Source organism: Ixodes scapularis, unplaced genomic scaffold (genome assembly GCF_016920785.2).
Source record: "Ixodes scapularis isolate PalLabHiFi unplaced genomic scaffold, ASM1692078v2 PGA_scaffold7__128_contigs__length_106722199, whole genome shotgun sequence".
Lineage (NCBI taxonomy): Eukaryota > Metazoa > Arthropoda > Arachnida > Ixodida > Ixodidae > Ixodes > Ixodes scapularis.
In genome coordinates, this window is record NW_024609882.1 from 102587958 (window position 1) to 102612112 (window position 24155).

Sequence of the window (24155 nt, forward strand, 5' to 3'; positions counted from 1 at the left end):
TTGAATTGCTGAACCTATGCAAGTTGATCACAGGTCTAAGAAAAGTTTGCCAAAATATGTGGAATACATTTTTCAAACTATGTGCAATACATTTTTCAAACCAGCACATCACAATTTTAGAATGTTATTACTTTTATACTTGTCTGGCAATTTGGGTCCCATTGCTGTTGCATCAGATGTCCCTAAGGGTAGTGTACTCGGGCCTCTATTGTTTCTAATATATATCAATGACCTACCATTATCAATTAAATCGACAATTAGACTTTTTGCTAATGCTTGAGTTATTCACCGGAAAATTAATACACCTATATTAATCACAATATTGTCCAAGACGATTTAGATACAATATCATCGTGGTGTTCCCTATGGCAGATGAACATTAACACATATAAATGTAAAGAAATGTTCATAATTAAGTCCTCCACTAAAACACTGACCCAGTACTTGTTACTTTCCGAACCACTAGAACACTCACTGTCGTACAAATATTTGGGCGTGTATTTCAGACTCATTATCATGGGTTGAGCAAATAACAAATAGCTCACTAAAAACACTTAATTTCTGAAAAAGCCATTTGTACGAGAAAAGTCTTGTGTTCAATAAACGCATGAATCATGCAAGATATATAATAACCATATAAGAACTATATAAGACATATAAAAAAACTTCTTACAAATTTCTTATATTATTCTAATGTAGTTCTTATAGGGCTCTTATATGTTTTTATATATCTTATATGATTCATATGTGTTTATTGGACACAGAAGTTTCTCATACAAATGAGATTTTTCAGTAGGGATCTAGCTCTTATTAAAGCAAAACTACTCGCATACAAAACATTTATCCTCCCACCATTAGAATATGCGAGCATAATTTAGAATCCACATCTAAGTTACCTATCATCTAGAGGCTTGAATCTTCAGAACAAAGCAGACAGATTTAAATGTAGTGATTATTCATCCGAAACTAGTGTCTCCGCTTTAAAAACTAGCATAAATCTTCCTAATCTAGAAAGAAGACGAAAAATAGTCTGATTGTGTTTTTTTTTTCAAGATGTATATTACTCAGATTCCAATTTTCAATCTACTTAGTGCTGGGCTGCCAATTTCATATCATTCATATTAGATAATACCTTCAATATTGAACCATTTCAGTGCCATACTTACACTTTCCTCTCCCTTAGTACTTTGCAACACTGACTAGAACAAACTACCTGACCATATTGTAACTGAGATATCCCATTTCATTGAAAAAGTGCATCAGTTTGTGTAGCAACTTTGATTTGTAAAACTGCATCATAACAATAACATGCTAATAAGCGGTTTTGTGTGTGTGGGGGACATTTTCTTTTTGTTGGTGTCTTTTTTATGTTCAATTACTATTTTGTCTTTTATTTCTTTGAATTCCCCCTGATGTAATGCGTCTTTGGATGCCTTTGAGGTGAATGAAATTAAATGAAATGAATGCCTCTGCATCATTTATCCAATTGTTACTTTAGTTCGTTTTCTCTGGTCCTACTACTTCGATTATTTTCATTTCATAGGGATTATTTTTTATTAGACAAGTCCCATGTCGTTTAGAGATAATTACACCACCCAGTTTACCGCTTAAAAAAATAACACATCTGTCTCAAGATATCACTTTCTTGTATTTCACTACAATAATTGTAGGTTATAAGAATTTTCCTGCGTTCTAAAATTGGTTCTTTATATCACTCGGCGTTCACAGTTCTCACGTTAGCTCATAAAAAAATAAATTGTGCGAAAACCCGCGTTTCTACGACGTAAAAGCTATGCGCGAAGCCTTCAGCTCAGCTCTATAGCGCGGCGCTCGTCAGCCTGCTGCCGTGACGTCACCGAAGGCGTGTGCTGGCCTTCTCCTCTAGGTGGTGTTGACGGAGGTCGAGGTCGGAGAAGAAGAGAGAAGAGAGTGACCGGGTGGAAGTCACGTGACTACACCCGACCGCGCGCTTTCCCTCCCCCCCCCCCCCCCCCCCCTCCGATTTCTTTTTTTTTTCTGTGCGCAGCAGACGACATGCGTGGTGGGAACTGTTTGCCGTGCGATTCCTTTGCAGTTATGCTTGTTCCGCTCGTTGTTCTGTACTTCAAGATCAGTTGTTTTGTACATTGATGAGTTGGAGATGAGTAGTGAGTGCTCGTGGTGAAGTTCTGTGATCGGCTCCAAAAAGAATACTTCCAAGATGTTGCGTGAAGAGCTGGCTCACATGTTACGCGTCCAAAACAAGTGGCATTGTGCGGCAGAGTGTGCACCAGTTTTCGAAAGATCAACAGGATCGGGACCAATGACTGGCTGCAATTCCTGTAGAACATTTACGGGCACCTCGGAAAGCGGACGCTGCCTGATTTATACGCTCCTTGCATTTTGTGGAAACTGATTACATTGAGTTCGGAGGTGTCAAAAAGGAAATCATATACCATTTAATTCAGCGACGTTTCGTCCACGCCTTCTTTTTATTTATAATTGTAAAAAATCAAACGTAAATATCACAAAATGTTTGAAAAAAGTGAAAGCCGTTTACAACTCCCTGTAACACCGAATTAGAGCGCAGCTCTTGAGGAGGAGGAGGGAAGGGTGCTGGGGGGTGAAGTGACCTGGGGGGGTCACGTGACGATGCCGATGATGTCATCAGTGACGTAACTGATGACGTCATCCGTGATGATGACGATGACGATGCGGATGTCGGTGACGTCACTAGTGACGTCACTGATGACGTCATCAGTGATGATGACGATGACAATGCGGATGCCGGTGAGGTCATCAGTGACGTCACTGAGACGTCATCAGTGACGATGACGATGCGGACTCCGATGACGTCATCAGCGATGATGACGATGACGATGCGGATGTCGGTGACGTCATCAGTGACGTCACTGATGACGTAATCTGTGATGATGACGATGACAATGCGGATGCCGGTGACGTCATCAGTTACGTAACTGATGACGTCATCAGTGATGATGACAATGAAGATGCGAATGCCGGTGACATCATCAGTGACAATGACGTCATCGGGGAGGTCACGTGACCTCGGCGGGGCGGTCACGTGACCCTGGGGGTGGTCACGTGGCCTAGGGGGGGGGTCACGTGACTTTGGGTGTCACGTGACCTTGGGGGTCACGTGACCCTGGGAGAGGGGTCACGTGACCTTGGGGGCCACGTGACCTTGGGATGACCTTGGGGGTCGCGTGACCTTGGGGTGACCTTGGTTACGCCGACGCCGACGCCGCTCAAGCCGGGAACAGGCCCCTAAGAGCTGCGCTCTAAAAATAAAAACAAAATGGTACGCCATCACTGGGGATTGAACCCGGTCCCTCCTGTGAGGCGGACACCTTTCCACTGGGGAAACTTTTTTCGTTAGTAATAATGTTACGGGTCAACTGTAAGTTGGAAAGTTTGATGCCGATTTTCCTCCAGCAAAGGCACTCCCGGGTTGAAGTCGGGAAGGACCACGCATTGGCCACATTCGCACCTAGTAAAGAAATTGTACGCGTGCATATTCAACTCGAAGTACACACTTCGTGCTTGACGTTTGCGCGAGCGTTGTCTTCAGCCACGAGAAGAGGGCGACGGCTCGGCGACGTTTTCGTGCAAATCGGCTTATTGGTCGGCCGTGTCGTACGGGATGAATACAAAATCTTTTGATCGGTCCCAAATTTCTCTTTCAAAGGCATGCATACAGAATTCGCCGGTACCGCGAACGAAAGTTCTGAAGTAGAGGTCTCACGCCCGTCGTCCGCTGCCATCGCCGTCCCCGCGAGTCCCACGATACCCGAAACGATGCGCAGTGAACGCACAGAATGCTTCCGGATCTCTGTACAACTTTTTTTTTTTCAATCAATGTATTTGGAGCTTTTTGGATGCCGCAAAAGATAGGTTTCATATTTTTTTCTATTTTTAATATTGAGTGTGTGCCTTCAATGGCCAACGACTTTGATTAAATTTGGTCGTTGTGTCTAAACCTTAGAAAACGGCCCGTGACCACGGAAAAGGGAGTGAGCGAGACTCGAACCGGCCAGTTATTTATCGGCGGTTTTCGGGCGGAAAGAAACCGAATTTCGAGCCGCAAATTCTGTTCTGGGTAGTTGGGCTCTCATATGTCACGTACAACTAAAAACCTCGGCGAGCATAAATATCCTGTCAGTGTCCCTTTAAAAGCTCGGTGCAGTGGATGACGGTAGTGTCGGTTGCCCGCCCGTGCGTCGGCGTTCCCTCCACTCTTGGCAGCCATTCATGATCTGCGATGACACATGTGATTGCAGGTGTCTTTGTCGCTTGTGCTGGGTAGACGGCGCACCGCAACAGCGCCTGCTCAAAAAGTAGGAACAGTTTAGGCGACATGCGCTGCCTAGAACCGCTTTATTTCCAGCTTAACTTTATCAAGCTGAAGATAATTGTGCTGGAAATGTAACTGGACAACACTTGACTGGAAGCAGATCTGACTGGACCCTAACCTGGATGTGTAAAATCCAGTCTACCCATTAATATAATATGCTGGCAGTAACATGTCCACTCTTGGGGAAGAAGCAATATTGAATAATAAACTAAAAGGTTTAAAATGAAATTAACCTTTTGCACAAAACACGTAAACGACATACTTTTTAACTTTTGACTACAGTAACCTGACACCATTCGGTTGTTCTTCAGGGCACGTGGGAAGAAATAAAGTGGGTATGTAAAATTTCCGCCGACTAAAAAATAAAGGTGACGATCAGCAACGCCCGCTCAAATCAAATCAAATCAAATCAAAGTTTATTTGACATCACCAAGTACAAAGTACTAAACAAATGATGTATGGAGCTCAGACAAAAAGCCGCAAGGGTGCGGCTTGACTGAGTCTGAGCCCTTTCTACGTACGCATAGTCCCATTGCAATGTAAAAGAAACAAGCAAAAAAGATTTGGATAGCCCTGGTAATAATATGCAATAACAAACGAGAAACGCAACATCAGCATCACTTACTGCACATTAAACAATTAATGTACGCGAAGATATACAAGGTGAAAACTATAGATCTAGATATATAAGCAGTATGAAACATGAAACACTATTTTTTATTTCTAATTATCAAGCGAATTCAGTGAAAATGATAATCTGTAACATAAAGATTGATTTCCGTAATTCGTGCATGCATGTTTCATTGTGACGTGTGTTACAACCTATTGACAAGATGAATGGGTGTAATGCCAGTGAGCACTGAGTTTATTTTTATGCAGTGCTGAGATGCACTACTTCGTGACGGGGCGATCGAAACCAAAACCATGTTCCTCCTCTCTGTGGCCATCCAGGACCCATAATGGAACGCGTGCAGCTTTGGATGCAGGGATTTTTCGAAGTGTTCTTTTGACGATTGTTGAAGACTATCTTTAACCCGGGTCGTCTCAACCCATTACCATCAAACGGACAAAGTATTATACCAACTCCAGGGAACGAGCTGCCCTCAAAAACAGGCGCTTGAAAGCACACACATAGGAAAAGTGCATTGCGTCTCAGGATTTTGTATGGCCAAAAAAGAGGTTGCATTAGTTACCAGGTTATGTTTTAAGATATAGCTGATATGAAACAAATTTTAGGATTTGAGCTTTTTTTTTTTTAAATAAAAAGCATGATCAGCCGCTGTGCTTAAGCAAAAATGTTTTCCAGCCAAAAATATCAGTTCCTGAGGAAGGGCGAAACTGGAAAATGCACACAAAATATAAGCTTCTCAAATAGCGAAAACCAATATTTTAAACTGCTTTTATTTGAATTGCCCTCAATGAAGACGATATAACAAGATAAAGCAGGAGGAGAAAACAAAGAGGTTAACAAGGATAAAACAGAGAGGTTAACCCAGGCGGCCATACTCGGTTGGGTACTCTGAGTTTTGCAAGGAGACGGGGAGATGAAACGAGTAGGAAAAAAGGGGGATTGAGGGAGATATGGTTATCTACATAACACCCGCATTAACGCTGTAAGTGAAGAATTCGGCGTGTATCCGATCATAAAGTGTCGATCATAAACAAAATGGCAGAGCACAGAACGTACATCGTTTGCATGGCACAAATGTTAACCCACATAACGCCAGTTGCGCGTACCAGCACGAAGTTAATTGGAGCAGATAAAAGCTTAGAAAAACTGGAGCATTTACAGAGTCGCACATAAACGCAATTATTAGACTATACAAAAAAAAAAAAAACTTTTACAAGCAGAACTCCACGCAAGTTTCTGATGAAACGTAAAAAAGCATTTGCGGCCCCTAGTGTTTTGTACGTCGTAAATCGTCGGTCGTCCAGATGTGAGGGAGTGTTCATTAGTTTTTCTTTGTGTAAAGTAAAAAGTACATTGACATACTAAAAAAGATATAATTTGTACCCAATTCCGCCCTGGACAGTTCGGACTGTGCGTTTTCCACTTTCGCTGCAGGAATTGTTGCGTGTAACAAACACCCAGGCGCAATCGGTGCATAACAGCATCAGTTCGCTCGGGTAAACCTCCCTTATCGCGACACACAATCGGTGAGATCTGGATCCATTCGATGTAGAGGAGGGTAAGAATGTGCTACACTCTTCCAAATTGCATTTGTTGCATTTTAGGAATGGAGATTCGTGTGCGAGGTAGCGTCGCATCTAGAGTATGGTATTTCTATGTTGGATAATAAGGAATGGGCTGAAGTCGGAGCACCACCTGACGCCTCATTGGCGTCCTCCAACGAGGACACCAATGAGAATATTAACACTCCTAGACCTTGCAGTGTCCAGACATCTACTGAAACTCAATAAAATGTCCTCCATTAATTCATTTCTGAAGACGGCGAAACAGATTGAAAACAATTTGCGCATTGTCACTTAGACGTATGTAGATATGCTTTAAAGTGACAGTTTGGAATCTGAAAGTAATATCCATATTTGAGCTGGCTTTCTGAATATGAATCAAAGAGCGTCTCGAAGTCCCAAGTATTTAAACATCAGTTGAGCACGTCTTGTGGCTAGGCTATTAGTGTCGCACGTAAAACGGAATCACAATGCTTGTGGTGGAACCGTCGTTGTCACATGATCCATCTTTGCATACCTGAGTTTCTGATGCGTGATTACAAGTAGTGGCGAATGTAGCGAGTTGCTAAAACACTATAGTCGGATGCAACCTGAGAAAAATCTTTTAGCTCCACCCACAAGCGCATTGCGCCCATCTGAAGTGCCTCCGCCGTCGAGAAAGTAGTTCGCTAGCAACGTTGCTTTTTCTTCCTCCAGGAAACGTGTCTTAAACTACTACAATATTTATTTAATTCATTCAGGACATTTAAATAAGTTAGAATACGTTTTTATCAACGAAATAGCTGTTTAGTAAAGAAAGAAAGTCATGTCCAATGTACCGTCTTCCCAATTCATTTTCTGTCCAAGGTACTGTCTAACATACCGTCTTCCAGCGCCTTCGATTGAGGGAAAGCACGGCAATCTCAGCTCACCCCGCGGAAACCACAGCGAATTGAAGCAGCGGTGCCGGTACTATGTTGAGTAGCAACGTGGGGCAGAGGCGACAGAAATCCAACGAAGCAGACGACGTCCGGCGTAGCTTCTCACCTCTCAGCAGTGCTAAGCCTCGCGCCCGCTTCGAAATTTTCGTTGGCGATAGCGTCGCTGGATTCTCACGTTGTCGCGCAAAAACTGCTGCAAACGCAAGCCGATACCATTAAAATTTCGTGGCGTAACCTCGGGCACGTAAAACACGGTGCAAAAAAGCAGAATAATTGTCACGAGAAACTAGCGTCGCGTTGCTAAGGCCAGCAGCCATGTTGAGCTTTTTTTCTTTTTTCAAAAGGATCGCGATTGGTCCACGGAATCGTGATTTCATGAGAACGATTGGCTGGCGTTTCTCGGCGTAGGATTACATTTTCCTCTGAGAGGCATTTCCGGTTTTTTCTTAGCTTGCAACCGACTATAGTAATGGGTATTTGATTTCTTTTTGACACAGTGAATTTTAAGTGTTACAACGGAGATGAGGAGTTTTTAATGACGCACGGTAAGTAGGTCCAACGAGCCTATATCATTGGGAATGTATATCTTCATTTCAGCAATGCCGTCGGATACGTTGAGTAAGGGCGTTAAGAAGTAAGGTGAACAAAACTGATGACTATGTTTCGCAGAATGCCTTAGATGTACCCCCAATGTTTCCTGCATCAGCACTTGGCCTATAGATGCGGCACGTGACTCGGCGGCTGTGCCCACAGCCGTGGCACAACCTAGCAGGCCTAAACAGCTACGGACGACCCGTGCCTGAGCTGCTTTGATAACTTTAATGCTGGTTTGGTACGTACAATTAAGAACGAAGATGCTATCGCATTAAGTGAACAAACAAGGCCATGCCGATCTGTAATATGGTAATATAGGTCATTCTGTTGCGCCCCACGTGGTTCCACTGATAAAGCACACAAGAATATAAAAAAAAAAACTGGCAGCTCTTCACGTAGGTTTCAAAGATCAGGAGACCAGGTCGCTTCCGTTGATAAGAACTCCAAGAAATATGTGGCATTTGACGTATGCTGTTGTATGCATATATATCTGAAATGAATATTTGTCCATTTTGTGACGGGTGAACGCAATGGCTGCTGTTTTGTCGATGGAAATTTCGACACCACGGTTATGGAGAGATTTAATAATATTTTTATAGCAGATTGAACCCTCGTCTTTACTCGAATTCGGGGAGATCCAGAGGCCCATATACAATTGCCATGCGTTTTTACATATGCCTGGACGGTTAAAGGGGCCATGAAACGAATTTTCGGTTGGGATGAATGATTTTAAATTGGGAATTTACTAATCGCATATCGTTTAGTTAACCAAAAGAAAGAGGCTAGAAAGTCAAAATCGGTACGAACATTTGAAAATATAGCGGACTATTTTGTACCTTCTTGCCTTCGAACGCTCTCCGCCTTTTCGCTATGATACATCCGCGGTTCCAAAAGCGCGTCACCGGCGCCAAACCGACGTCAGCAGAGCGCAGCTCACGCATTGGACACGAGAACTGCGTCACTCGGACGTATCCGTTCGTCAACAATCAATCCGTCGACGAATATTTGGATTCGCGTTCGTGGCCAATGAGTGCCCTGACGGAACTTATTGCCACTGGGGAATGACAAGTTCTATGGTGTGCACCCTGGAAGCTAGGAGTCATCGCACCGGTGCGAAAGGAATGTCACGACCACGTGATTTCACAATTCGCATTTGAGTTGAGAATTAAAGCTAGGAGGAAGAAGTAGGAAAATCGTTTCATGACCCCTTTAAGGACTGTATTTAGCGAGATCACTGAGGAAGGTAGTAAATAATATGTGACTCAGGACACCGTGGGACGCGCAATATCACGGGGTGAGAGAAAGCGGCTCCTTTGTTTTTAGACATAACTACAAATATATCTTTCTGTAAGTTAGCTTCTTGTTCACTCCTATACGTGTCATCTAAAGCCGATTTCCCGGAGAGCTTAAAATATGCTTCTGGAGTGACGTTATCAAATAAAATATGGTGTAATATAATCTTTCTTTGTAGTACATAGATTTTCAAAATGTTCTCTTTTGATATCCAATAAAGCCGGTGTTTTGATTTCACGATATGTTTGTCCTGTACGTGAAATACGAGGTCTATGGCTCCACTGATGGAGCTCCATCCCCGACGGAAGCCTTACATGAAGTTTGAATATTGACCCCGTCACAAATTACGTCCTCTTACGGTCGATCTGAAAATACTTCAAAGTGGCGTGCGCAAAAAACAGCAACAAGCTGGCAAGTCTATAACTGATAAAATACTTACTTCCAAGAGACTGTATATAATTGATAGACTTGCCATTTTATGGTGTTTCTTGCCCACGCCGAGTTGCTCTGTTTTCAGATTGACAGTAAGAGGACGGAATGTTTGGAGAGGTCTATGACCCTTGCCGTTCAAGATACCGATCTAGGCTGCGTTAAATCATTTTTTATATGATCTTTTTTCAACCGAAGGTGCGAATGCGACCTCACGTTATGAGGTCAATTTGAGTGGCTTGGGGAGTCGAACAGTTGTTTCCCTGTTAAGCCTAACAGCGCACAAAGGACCAGGACAAAGGAAAGGAACACAGACACATAAGCGCTGACTCCCAACTGAAATGTAATCCACAAAGCAAGATGAGAGCATCGAAATCGTTCGCTCGCACTATAAAGGCCGGTTCTCACATGCAGCGAAGCGCTGATGTAACGCTGCTCACGTGCCGTCAGGTACTTATTGTATGCCATGAGCAACAGTTTGGACGGTGCGATACAAAGCTGGTGAACGCTCCCGTCGGCACGGGCTTAGCACGAGGTCAGCGCTATGCTTGTTGCGCTCCGCTGCATGTGTGAACAGGCCTTTAGAGCGCGCCACAGAAAGGCTTAAAGGGGTACTCCGTCGATTCTTTGAGCTGCCCCAACGAATCAAATTTTTGGAATCACCGAGCTTTACTCTGTCCGGTGTGCTATTTAGTAATGAGAAATTCAAGATAGTTTTCGTGAATTCGGCAAGTGAAAATGATGTGACAACCAACATTGAAATGTACCCGCGCTTAAGAGTACCAGGACGTTAGGGGAAGGCAGCCTTGCAGTTCGAGCGGACAGTCTAAAAATGAACTATGCAGAGCATTTGCTTTGTGCTGCTGCGCGAGTACTAGAGCGAGCTTCCAAAGTATTCATTTGCCAACATAGAACTGCTTGCCATCAATTAAGAACAAAGTTTAGTCGAAAAAAAGAACACCGGCCTTCCCCTGATGTCGTTTTTTTATTGCTGTTATCACAGGCTGTCACCCTTAAAAACACGGTGAGGTCCAAAAATGTAAATTCAATGACTTTGCGAAAAAATTATTTCGGCCCGATATGTAGGTTTCTTTATCAGCGTTGTTTGTTGATGTGTTTAGAAAATTTATCGCAAATCGGTAACTATGAAGAAAATGCCGGAGTACCCTTTAAAAGTAGAGTGCACATAGCTTAACCAAGAATTTGTTTTATCAAACGATTTGACATGACACACAGACAACCTCAAAGTTTGAAGCCTGGAAACAACGCATTTCCAGAAAAAAATTCAGAAAGGCGAATTTGAAGTTCCCGCGTTTTTCTCTGACGTCGAGAAAGGTCTAGCGCTCTGGAGCATTTTTTGTTGCTTTTCTTATGCTGCCCTTTAACCGGAAGCGTCATCGTCAATCAGGTGCTTGCTCTCAAAGTTCTCTGAGCGTAGGCAATGCTTTCGTAAACCGACGATGTGTCATTTGCAACTAGCGACTGTTCTGCTTACGCGTTTAAAAACACTGCCAGATGGCGAAGTGCAGTGGACTTTGACGAGCAAGTCAAGGGCCGATGTGGCCTCGTCTGCCGCACTTCGAATCTGCCCGTGCTAGGACTGTCCTAGCACTGGCAGATCCGAGAGTTCCCCTCTACACAAGCTTCTAAAAAAATTGAGAGCTCTTCCAACCCGTGAAAAAGGAAGTCCAGCGAAGCTCGCGGTCTGGTGGGATTAGCTATGTTGAGGTTTAGCTAAATTGGAGATTTGCTAGACGGTCACACACGACACTCGTGGTGGCGAAGGGGTTCTCAATGAACTCTCTACGGAACCTCAAGGTCGCGCCGGGGAAGCGTTCCGATGGTGTTGCGCAGCGGTAATAAGCGCCGCGCTTGCGTTTGGCCTCCCTTGCTCGATCATTGTCGATGGCATTGGCTCGACGGCGCCGTCTGAATTGATGCTGTTGCTTGCATCGGCACTTGACGTGGGCGAGGTCTTTGTTGGGGGGAGCTTGGTCGTCACTCGAAGTTGTTGTCAGGCTGGGAGCAGCGGCAACGGCGGTTTCCCGTTGGCGGCGTACTTATTCTCGCTTCTGGGCGCGCCGACACTCCTTGTACTCTCGCTGCTCCTCTTCAGAACGTAAAACACAGGTGCGACCCATGTGAAGTCTGAAGTCCAACTGATAAGGACAGCGGCGCGATCTCTACGTCACAGACAAAGGACACACACGATTGGTGGGGAGAGTGTCCAGGAGGGCAGAGACGCCGATCGTGGCGAGGAGTATACACGACTCGGGAAAGAGGTGGCGGCAGTGGAGAGGAGTGGAGAGGGCGGCATACATCGTTGAGCTTGAAAATTGTTGGTCTACGCTCGGTCTGTCGACGGAGACGATCCGCCAGAACCTAGCCACAAACAGCTTCGCTGTGAAATGAAGCGGATAAGGAGGCGCAGCTGGAGGCGATTCCTGCAGGAAAACTGCTCGGCGCATGCGACGTGATCTGACCAGTCTGTGCTGTCGAAGCGCCAAATCTGAAACAGGCGAACTTACCGAAGACGCGGCGACGCCCTCTTAAGGATGCGTGGTGTTTGCTTCATGGCGCCATTTTTTTTAATTCACGTTACGTGACGGCAGGACCAGCAGCCACTTGGATCGCGTATATGGGCCGCGTCCGTTTGCCACGGTGGTCACAACATTCTGGAATGGTAACCCAGAAGCGAAGGAAAGGGGGACGGACAAGCACAAGGCGTTCTGTTTGTCCGTCTCGTTTTCCTCTGCTGCTGTGTTACCATGTCAGTATTAAACGAGCTCTCCTGCACACCTGATTTAATGCCATACACTGCGGTGTTTTTTTTTTTTTTTTTTTTTTGTTGACTCCGGTTCGCGTGTCGGATCACAGACCCGTCATCGTCGCTCTTTTTTTTTTTTTCGCAGAGCGAATGTCATGCAGCATTGGCGTTTGGACGTTCGAATTCTTCGCGACGAATCCGCCAAGAGACTGCTCGCCAGCTTTATAAAACATTTTCTTGTTGGAATGCCCTCGACTCCTGCAACATGGGATCATCTCAAGAGCCGGTGGAGGAATTTATGCTTCATGCAGGGGCGACATCTTCTAGCAGACCGTCAAGAGCTCCTCTGGACACGATTCCACACATACGCATTGTACGCAGGGGTGGGGCCGCCACCTGCGTACAATGCGTATTTAAGCTGAAACGAAGCATATTGTAGTATTTAGGGTTTCAGCGTTCCATGATAGTGTCACAGGGGGATAAACGAGCACCAGTGTTTGAGCACTTCCATATACCTGAGACAAAAGTTTGAGACGCGGACGAAGCAGCCTTCTCACGCACATGTCTCAAGCATTGACTTTGCGGTCACTTTAATTTAGAATGAATAGACTTCTTTCGAAACTCACGTGCCCATTATTAGTAGGTGGACACCACTGTACAATGGCAGAACAACTGACATTTTAGAATGTGCTAGTAATCTCATAAGGTATCGAACGTCGGAGCGCGACCAAGGAAAGGATTTGAAAAGCCCATCAAACAGCGTCAAAATTGCAACGTCACTGCCCTCATCACCTTTTTTTCTTGGTGTGCTCTTTTGCCTTCGAATCCAACCGAACGCCTAAACTGTGCCATGACGTTCCACTTTTAGTCCACCATTGTGCAAGGATTCGTCGACTGCCAACAGGGGCCAGTGTTTCGAAAGTGTTTTATAGCCCATTACGTGCACTTTCCCCATAGAGAAACAGCTTCCTATTTAAGAAAGTGAACAGCTCACGTCGCAGGTGCTACAAAAGTGACCAATCGCCTGCTGGCCTCCCTGCCGCTCCACCGAGGAGCAGCGGTTACGCTACAGGACACATTCGGCCAACGCGACATAGGGAAAGCAAAATGCTCTTGGGGACGGCGACCCTGTTTGACATAGGGAAATGCAGACAGATCGGGGAACGCATGCGCCACAAGGCGCAAGAAACTGTGTGCTGCCACGCACTGCGCCGCCACCTGAACGTTCGTCTCTAATGCGCTGCAGTTGGGACCTTTAAAGTCATGGACCAAACCTGAGCAAAAAAGTCTGTCCTTGTTTGGCAGGACCCCCTTTATCCTCTTTTCCACTGGAAACCGCCGACTTCTGCAGGTAGGCTACCACAAGGTAAGGGTTCGCCCATGTACGACGGCCCAAGTCCCGGAAAATGATTCGAGAGGGTTTCGCGAATCATTTGCCGCGTAGAGGATTCCTACTAGACGATACAGTGGAGAATTCTCAATGTCTTCTCTTGGATTTTCGGTGCGGAGCTGCCGGAAGACCTAGACAGCAACCCTGTAAAACTGGGGAACTATTTTTGCGCGGGCACCTATGGGGGACGATTGTGAAGGTTTCAAGTCACTATAAACGGTTCTGAAAAAATAAACAGCAAGCAGACGGGCCGGATTGTCCGCGGTATCTATTATAGCCAAGAGGGACTGGAGGGCAAGGACATACGCTGTCACTTGAACACCGGGAAAGTTATAGCAACAGCGTTCTCGAGGGCGGCAAAGAAAAAGGCGAGCCACGAGGGCCATCTTTCCCGCCCAAATGAAAGACCCTAGAAAAGAGTGTGCCTGGTTCACGAAAGGAGGTCGTGGTGAAGCCACGTGCGCGGCATACGAGAGTCTGTTGCAAAACACCGACTAGATAAAGTAATGCTGTACGGCCATGGGGGAAGCATACCTTCTGACCCCATCTAAACACAAGTTTAAGTCCGGCGTGCCACGCTCTCTCCATCAAAAGTCATTCCCCAAGATTTTGACAGCTGCTCCAAAAAAGAGCGGCAGGAGATCGGATGCAGAGAGAGTGCTAAAGCTAAGCAGGGGGAGGGGGGGGGGGGTCTTTTAGGTCGGGCGATTGGCCTCGACTTTTGATTGCTCAAGAGCCCTAAAATGGGAGGCGAAGGTGGGAAGGGGTACTGCGTCTTGGGAACTGCATTAGGGGGACAGATGCAGGGCGCCGCAAGAGAGCGTCTGTACCAGGTTGTTGAGCCCACCGGGTGCATCGCAGGACTTGGGAGGGGGGGGGGGGGTAGGAGGTCACGGGACAACGGTTCACCCAAGAAACTGTAGAAGGCGTTGTGTCATTGCGAAACAGGCATTGCTGCAGAATTTAAGCCAGGTACGTTTGCATAAAAGAAGTGGCAGCGCTGCCCCTGCGCACATTGCGCATGGGGAGATTCGTGTCCTGAAGGATCGCTTGGCGGTCTGCCCGAAGATGCCGATTCATGGAGCAAAAATCCCGCCATCTGTCTTTGAGTTGGTGTCACGTGCCCGAAGTCGGGTGCATTCCGACAGGAGACTGTTTTATGAGGCTTGACAGTGTCCCCCTGGCGAATTCAACACGCAAAGCTCGAACGCCCAAGCGCCAAAAGAAAGCGCCAATCACTCAGGGAAAAAAAAAAAAAACAATAATGACGGTGTTGTGATCCGACGCGCAAACCAGAGACGGCGGAAAAAACCACCACGGTGCATGACGTCACGGCCGCGGCCAACAGATGCGGTAGGTATACGCGATCTAAACGCAAGCTTCTATTGTCACTCCACGTGGATTGAAAAATGGCGCCATAAAGCAGAGTCCACGCCACCTCAAGGTCGAAATGACGTAAAAGACTCCGCGACTCGCGCTCACTCCAAACTGATTGAGACTTCATCTTGGTTTTACCACTTACCTGGCTGGCTGTCCACTGCCACCTGGCTGTCCACTGTGACAGGTGCGGCTGCTCTCCAGCGTTCGGTGACACAAATATTTTGGGCACGTATAAAGAACAGAGGGCGAGAGAAATCTTGGAGGCCTTTCAGATAGCTTCTCGGGGAGAGGGATGCATAGGCCAACCCTCCCTTGCACTGACTGAGGCCGACTTGGCGTTTCTAAAGACAACGAGACGTGTCAACACGTAAACATCGTGATTTTACAGTTTTTAAGATGTGTAGTTTGACAACAAGGAGCTGCGGTGCGCATGAGCGATCTGGGGGGGGAGGGGCGAGATGCTTTTTGTGTTTTCTGAGGTTCCAATAAAACCTATCAGTTGTGAGTGAGCGCTCGTCCGTCGTTTGTGTTTCTTACTCTGTCCTCGTCTTTTGTGCGCTTTTAAAACCAAGATGAATAACTACCAACTAGCCCAACTTTCCACTCTACTGATTGAGACTGTCCTGGGCCCCGGATGTCCGTGTTTGAGTCAAAGACGCAATTAAAATCTCCCACGATAAAGTACGGACACGCATCAAGGAGATAGATATCGAGGGTATCAAAGAAAAAATGTGACAAAACGTGGCTGACGAAGGGCATAAACGGTAATAACCCGATATTTTATTCACTGAAAGAACAATATAAAAACGGATTACTCGACAATTTCTGTCAAAGAGATAAGAGCCATCACGCAGAAGTTAGTGGCTCAAAACTAGAATACCTATGCCGCAAAAACTTTGCGATGCAAATGAAGAAAAATAAGACGTCGCAGAAAAAGGAGCCTCATGTTTGTTTTCTGAGGGCACAGGGGATCCTCAGCTGCCTGTCTGGTAAAATGCGTTATCTCCGTCTGTTTTGCCCGTCCGGAAGATCCACGAACGTTAAAAAGAATTAGTTGAAGGCTGGGCAGGAAAAAGATAAAAATTAAAATAAAAAAGTGAAAGCCGTTTTCAACTCCCTGTAACGCCGAATTAGAGCGCAGCTCTTGAGGAGGAGGAGGGAAGGGTACTGGTGGGGGGGGGGGGGGGGGGGTCAACTGACCGTAGGGGGGTCACGTGACGATGACAATGCCAAGGATGTCATTAGTGACGATGACGATGCGGATACCGATGACGTCATTAGTGACGTCACTGATGACGTCAACAGTAACGATGACGATGACGATGCGGGTGTTGGTGATGTCATCAGTGACGTCATCAGTGATGATGACGATGCGGATGCCGGTGACGACATCAGTGACGTCACTGATGACGTCATCAGTGATGATGACGATGACGAAGCGGATGTCGGTAACGTCATCAGTGATGATGACGATGCGGATGCCGGTGACGTCATCAGTGACGATGACGTCATCAGTGATGATGACGTCATCGGGGGTCACGTGACCTCGGCGGGGGTGTCACGTGACCTTGGGGGCACGTGAGCTCGGGGGGTCCCGTGACCTTGGGAAGGGGTCACGTGACCTTGGGGGTCATGTGACCTTGGGTGTCACATGACCAGGGGGTCACGTGACCTTGAGGTGACCTTGGTTACGCCGACGGCGACGGCGCTCAAGCCGGAAACGGGCACCTAAGAGCTGCGCTCTAAAAGTGAAAGCCGTTTACAACTCCCTGTAACGCCGAATTGGAGCGCAGCTCTTGAGGAGGAGGAGGGAAGGGTACTGAGGGCCAGGTGTTCTCGGGGGGGGGGGGGTTCACGTGACGTCGGGCGGTATCACGTGACATTAAGGAAAGGGTCACGTGACCCCCCGTCCGAGGTCACGTGACCTCGGGAGGGGTTCACGTGACCTGGGGGTGTCACGTGACCTAGGGGGAGGGGTCACGTGACTCCCCAGGTCACGTGACCCCCCCGTCACGTGACCGAAATTTTTCCACTAGATTTAGTGGGGAATTTTTTTCCGCTAGATTTAGCGGGGAAATTTACCCATAATGGCACAGCGCGGTTACGCCGACGGCGACGCCGACGCCGCTCAAGCCGGAAACAGGCGCCTAAAAGCTGCGCTCTAAAAATCAAACAGTACCCCGTACCATCTACTCGCTAAAAGTCTTGGGTCGAGCACAACGAGGCGTCACGGAGCTTCGGGATGTCCCGTCGCGGCTTCTTAGGGGCGACAATTAGCGTTGGCTCGAGTTCGAGGGGAACAAGAGCCGCTGCTCTAGATGGCGCGCTTGGCGTCGTGGGCTTGACCCCGGCGTGTGCTTGTCAGGTCCGTATCATCCGAGGTGGCGGAAGGGTACGTGTTGTCCGAAGGTTTTATGATGTCCGAAGTGTCCGTGCTGTCAGTCAAGTCCTTGCTGTCTGTCATTATTGGCGCTGCCGCGGTGCTGGGGGATTTCAAAGGAGAATCAGGGGGAAACTATGTTGCGAGCAGAGCCTCCTTCACGACATACCTCCGCCAAACTCACTCATGAGTGCACTCACTCGCCTCACTGACCCTCACCGGTCAGGCGTGAGGTAAGGGTGAGTAGGTTCATAAGTCTCAAAATCGAATGAGCTTGAGGTTGAGTGGTGGGTGTGAGTTCGGTGAGTTCATGATTTCGGTGAGTTTATCAGTTCGCTGTGTTCAGTGAGTTCATGAGTTTATTCAGTTTCTAAAGTCCAGTGAGGGACGCCAGTTTGTGAGTTCGGTGAGTTCATAAGTTCGGTGAGGGGCGTGAATTCATGAGTGCTGAAATGTTCGCGTCACCAGCGAAGGCCAAAGCTGGCTTTTGCTGGTGGCGCGAAAGGACGTAACACCCACGGTTCGCCACTGGGCCACGAGGTGGCGTTGCTTGTTCCAGAACCGGCCCTCTAAAAGAGTTTTCACTCTTGTAATGTTTTATTTGCTCAGGAGAGCCGCGGCACCGCAGAAAGGCAAGAGCCCGTACCAAGGAGGCCCGCGGTGCCGTGTCTAGTGATGGTGATTATGTGATGATGTAATGTACAGATGAAAGTTATGGTGTGTTAGGCCTAGCAGCAATCTTCGCGGTGATGGTCTTCGCGGTGCTGCCATGGGCTGCTTACTTCTGGTAGGCCGGTCTCAAGCGCCTGGAGAGGGCTCTTCGCGTGCCACACTTGCATGCGAGCCGGCCGAATTACCGGCGGCGCAGGGAGTCCAGCACCCCCGCAGGGGTTGGCGCCAGTGTTGGCCAGGCGGCGGTCTTTACGAAAGCGGGCCTTGGAGTGTCCCAGCTTGAGGTCCAGCTTGTAACTGGGCAGCGCGAGAGCCCCCTGTCGATCGAAGACATGGTCTGTGGCACTGGTTTGGCTGGCTCTCTGACGATCGAGAAGACACGTCTTACGCCCAGGTGGCTTCTTCTTCTCCTTTTCGATAAAACTGGCGTCGGATCAGCGACCTTTCGTACAGTACTCCGACGTGGTACACCTCCACGCCACGGGTGGAGGGGTATACCGGCACGTCGGTAAATTACGTGTCTGTCTTTAATGCATCGGCTGCTGCCGGCGCATCGGCTTCTGCCCCGGCTGCTGCCTGCAACAGTTCCTTTATACGCAGTATGCGACGCGGACATCTACCGAGTAGTATAGTGGTCACAGACAGAGATCTGAACATATCTGACCTGGCGATGCACTACCAGGAATGGTGTGCGTGAAACCTACAAATAACATATAAAACAAATAAAGAGAATGTAGAAAAAAGAGAACGTGAAAAAAGACAAGGCGAATCAAAGTACATTGTGTCTTTAATGCTTCGGCGCTTGGGCTTTCGCCTTCAAGTCGTCTTATGGATAATATAAGAGGCCTTGTGAATTTTACTGTTTTAGTCCGGCTACCGCCCTTTTCGAGGAACTGCTCCATCATGTTTAACAGACAGATAAAGGGGAAGTTGGAGGGTGGGAGTGTTCGTTGATCGCGTACAGCTAAGTGATGGCCGCGAGACTTCCTGTTTATATTGTCTACACCAGTGGTGGCCAGAGTGACATGGAGTTAGAACCGCAGACAAAACTACAAAAGTTCGGAGACCATAAAAAAAAAAAGGGGTGGGGTACTTTTAACAAGAGACGATATGTGGGGAACAGTCCTCTTGAGAGGGAAGAAGCACAATATTTGAATATAACAACAAACACCAGGCAGGAGAATAGTCACCCACTGCCCCTGATGCCCGTTATGTGTATGCGGTTCGAAATTCTTCCGATAACAATGAAAGAAACAGGGTCCCTGGACATATCTATATGTCAAAAAGCAGTCCAACAATATGAACGTGCTGTAGTACGAGGCTGCCAAGATATGGAGCATTTTCTAAAGTTTAGAACTATTTTCGTCTTGAAGACACAGAAGGGGAAAGGAGGTAAGCTTATTAGGGAGCCGCGATCCGCACTAGGGCCGGCAAAGAGCCGCAGTTTGGCCACCCTGGCTTTGCAACAAGCTACATACATGCTTTACATTAAGCTACACCAACCTACATATTATACGCTGAAAGTGTGGATACTCTACTTTTATTTACCTCCCCTCTCCTTAAGAAAACGTCCTTCTGCCATATGGGATATTGATATTGTACAATAGCTACTTTACGCAGCTTAATTTTTTCCTTTCATGTGTTAATTGAATATGACATAAACATTGAGACTGCAGATAAAAACGACACAATGACTAAAAGGTTCATTTTTAGAGACCTTTTAGTGTTTGTGTCGTTTTTTCCTGCAGTCACGGGTTTTATGTCATGCTTAATTAAAGCCAGCTCGTTTGCGTTCTTACGTTCATTTCATATGTCATTGTTATGTAAACTGCGTATCCGTTGTTAGTGCCTTTCGATTTCGCGTTATGCTTGTTAATTCGTGCAAAGACTCTCTATAACACTAGCATTTTTAAATTAATACATAATTATATAAATATTTAAAAACCTCCAGACACTAGCTCTCATGAGCCACCTGCTCTGATTACACAGCAAGCTATCGCAGAACATTCAAGAATGCACTAAAGTCAATTTGTTTTTATCTTATCTTCGCGTAAGAATTTCACGCCCGATATTATATTTTTGAGATTGTCATTTTGTTGGCGTCGTTACGGCGTACATATGTATTTCCAAAAAACGTTTTAATATATTGGGCAATCAAACATAGGTGGTTCTTATGACGCTCTGGAAATCTTAGAATAGATGTCAAGGGCATACCTGTCACAACAGATCTTCATATTGCCGCGCGCGCAGCTGGCCAAGTAGGCAGCGCGCGCGTGGCCTAACGCGGAGATACCCCGTCAAAACAAGTACCAAAAACTTTTTTGCGCGCTTTATCTTGAAGTGTTGCCTGTCAAGACCTGGCGGGTCAAGAAGGGGTTTTATGAACCATGGTCCACAAATTGTGTATTGTGTCCGACGCCGGAAACTTTACAACATGTGTTTTTGTATTGCAACAATGCGGAGCTTTTTTGGGCAGAACTCCGAGCGGTCTTGAGGATCGACCTGTATGTGGGATGGAAACGGGCAAAATTTTGGAAGTTCGGAGAGGGGCCAGAGAGCAGGGCGTGGGAAGTACTAGCCCTCCTTGGCCTCCATGCAATATGGAGATCGAGGACGGACCACTTAGAAGTAGCGGAGAGAGGAAAGCCCGCCTGGCAGCATTTTGTCGACGGGTTTAAGTACGTCTGCTCTTTGACTGAAGTAACGGAGCAACCTGGTTTAGAGTGCTGGTCGCAATTGAATGCAAGATTGCAAAAGCGAGAACTCACTTCGAGAGGTGAACATTGAAGCGCCATTACCCTCGGCGGGCGGCAGCCGCTTTTTTTCTGTGGAACATGCGCCCTTTACCTCATTGAGGACATAAACCTATCCGGGGTTGTGAGGAAGCGATAGCCCAGTGTGCTAGCCTTGTCGGATCCGTGGCCGGGAGTGCGTGCCGTTGTCGGAGCGACACTGTAACCACGCAAGACATGTTTCTCTGGTTGAAAAAAGCCTGTCATCCTTTTAATCATGTATATATAAAACTTAAATACATAAAAAAAAAAGCGCGCGTGGCCTAACGCTTATCGTTCCTGCCTCCCACGTGAAAAGCCAGGGTTCCATTCCTGGGGCGACGCATCTTTTGTTATTCCTGCAGTTTAGTTTTCTGGTAAATTCGAGAATCCTGTTGGGCGTGTTCGAGGTCCGAATGTTCTACGCGTCGAACATTCTACGCCGATTATTCCGGAAGCTTACGCATGTATACATAAGGGGCTCCGCGTGGCGACCGGGGTCAGTTTTTCCTCAGCGTTAGATCTCGCTGCTTCGACGCTCGCGACGCTCTCTTGTTATCTTTCTTTTTCCTTTTATTTCTGGGCACAAGTTCGCCCCATTAAACGTTCAGTTTACTCGGTCATTCGTCGCCTTGAGATTTATTGTCATTCGTGACATTTGGTGGAGGTGCTGGGTATCGTTTTCTATGCCCGTGAAGCGTCCACCTACGAAAACATCCCGGTCAAATGAAGTGCTCAGCCCCGGAAGGCTACCCTTCGCAGAAGACGCCAACGTCCGAGCAAGCCGCCGTACCAAAGATCAACTACCGGGACTCGGACCCCTGCCGCGGAAACCAGAGAAGACCGCGACGATGAACACTCCACTCGTCGTTGTCTTACCCGTCGCTCCTCGCACGCCCGCGTCCTTCCATGGTGAGCCTTATGAAGACATCGAGGACTGGGCTTCAACAGTACGAGCGGGTGGCCTAGCACAACCGATGGACGGACGACCAGCGCCTGCAGAATCTTTACTTCACGCTCGAAGGAACGGCCAGGCACTGGTTCGAGAATCGCGAGACTTCGTTGATCTCGTGGACCGCCAGCAAGAATGAGCTGAGACGAACTTTCACCAACCAGTATCAACTCTTAGAGGGCCAAGGACCTTCTTCGAATGAGGGCCCAAGGCGCAAACGAGACCATCACCAGTTTCGTCGAGGATGTTCTGCGCCTGGTCGCTCGCGCCGACCCTCAAGCCACTGACGAGAAAAAGCTGCGGATCCTGATGCCAGGTGTGAAAGATGACATCTTCGGAAGTCTTGTTCGCAACGCCCCATCCACCGTCGAAGATTTCGTCATGAAGGAAACAAACATGGAACGTGCCCTCCTCGCGAGAGCAAGCCATTACCATGGGCACTCGAGTGTCGCTGCTGCTTCTGCATCGGGCTACGACATCAGCCCTACCATCCCCGGCCTTCGCGACATCATCCGCGACGTCGTAAAGGAGGAGCTTAAGAAGCTTTTGCCGACTGCTAAGCGCCCGGCCACAATCTTCATCGCCGAGGTCGTCCGGGAAGAAGTTCAGCAGGCGCTGCAGCCACAAGTTATTGCCAGCGCCGCTCCCGAACCACCGACGCTGAACTACGCCGCAGCTCCCCGACAACCGCCGCCCCCTGCTCACCCGTATACGGCGCCACCCCGACGTGAACCTCCAGGGCCGCAGTTTTCCCGACGCAAGGAAGATCGGGCGCAAGCTCACCCAGAACTAGCAGCGCCACGAAAGACCGACGTGTGGAGGACGGCCGATCGACGCCCGTTGTGCTATTACTGCGGTGAAGCCGACCACATTTATCGTCGATGCCCCTACCGACGACTCGGGCTGCGAGGGTTCCACCCGAACGACCCATGCACCCGTTATGGTTAACGTCCTACGGAGATCGACGAGTACCTGCGACGACCTCAGTCGCCCGAGCCTGCGCCCCCCCGAGAGTTCCGGTCGCCTTCGCCACGACGCCCAGCTTCGCCCATGCACCGACCCCGACGTGAAAGCCTGTCGCCCCTCGCTCCTCGCCGGGGAACCTAGGTGCGGCAACCCACAGAGGTGGAGTTGCCGAAGACGACCGACGTAAAGAGCCTCCAAGAACGACGGAGCGCTCCTACTCTCCCAACGCTACGCATCACAACGACGCTCCTGCATTGGTGTCCAACAACCTGAACGTTGTGATCGACGGCCTCGACGCACCGGCACTCGTGGACACCGGAGCAGACTACTCAGTCTTGAGTGGGAGGCTCTCCTGCCGCCTTCGAAACGTCATGACGCCGTGGGATGGACCTCAAATACGAACAGCCAGAGGGCACCTTATCACGCCGGTTGGGAGATGCACTGCTCGCGTTGAGATCCACGGTGAGACGTGCCCTGTGAAGTTCGTCGTTCTGCAAGACCGTTCGAGGGACGGTATCCTCGGAATGGACTTTCTCTGCGAGTGTGGCGCCGTCATCGACCTCGGGGCAAACCAGTTGACGCTGCGAAAGCCTGTTCTGCCGCCGGTGGAGGCCAACACGACGCCATCCGCGATCCGAGTTATAGCCGATCATGTGAATCTGCCGCCGCGGTCAAGTGCTTTCGTCACCGTCATAACCGACGCAGCCATGCACGGTGAAGCTCTTCTGGAAGGCAGCGTCCAACTGCTCCTTGAAAAAGAAATTGGCGTCGCACGAGGCGTAACGGATCTTCAAGAAGGACGAACAACTGTTCTCGTGACAAACTTTCGAGAGGAACCGCAGCACCTAACGAAGGGTACCACCATGGGCTACGTCGACGAGCTTCAGGCGCCAGCCGTGGTCACCGCAGTCTCCGAGGAAACCTCGTCGCCACAGCAGAAGAGCACGACGCCACCGCCGCTCGACATTGACCCCGAGCTCCCAGCTTCGAAGCGCCGGCAACTAGTTGATCTCTTCGCCGAATACAGTGACTGTTTTGCCACAACATCGAAAGTTCGCCAAACACCAATGGCGAAACATCGCATTATTACCGAC

The 24155-nt window shown here is 48.0% G+C and overlaps 2 pseudogenes; one reads left to right on the top strand and one right to left on the bottom strand.

Moving 5' to 3' along the window:
• Positions 1–4359, bottom strand: part of LOC121833195 — a 101369-nt pseudogene extending 97010 nt beyond the window's left edge.
• A 3707-nt stretch (positions 4360–8066) lies between these two features.
• On the top strand, positions 8067–21302 carry LOC115319192 (annotated as a pseudogene).
• The last annotated feature ends 2853 nt before the right edge of the window (positions 21303–24155 follow it).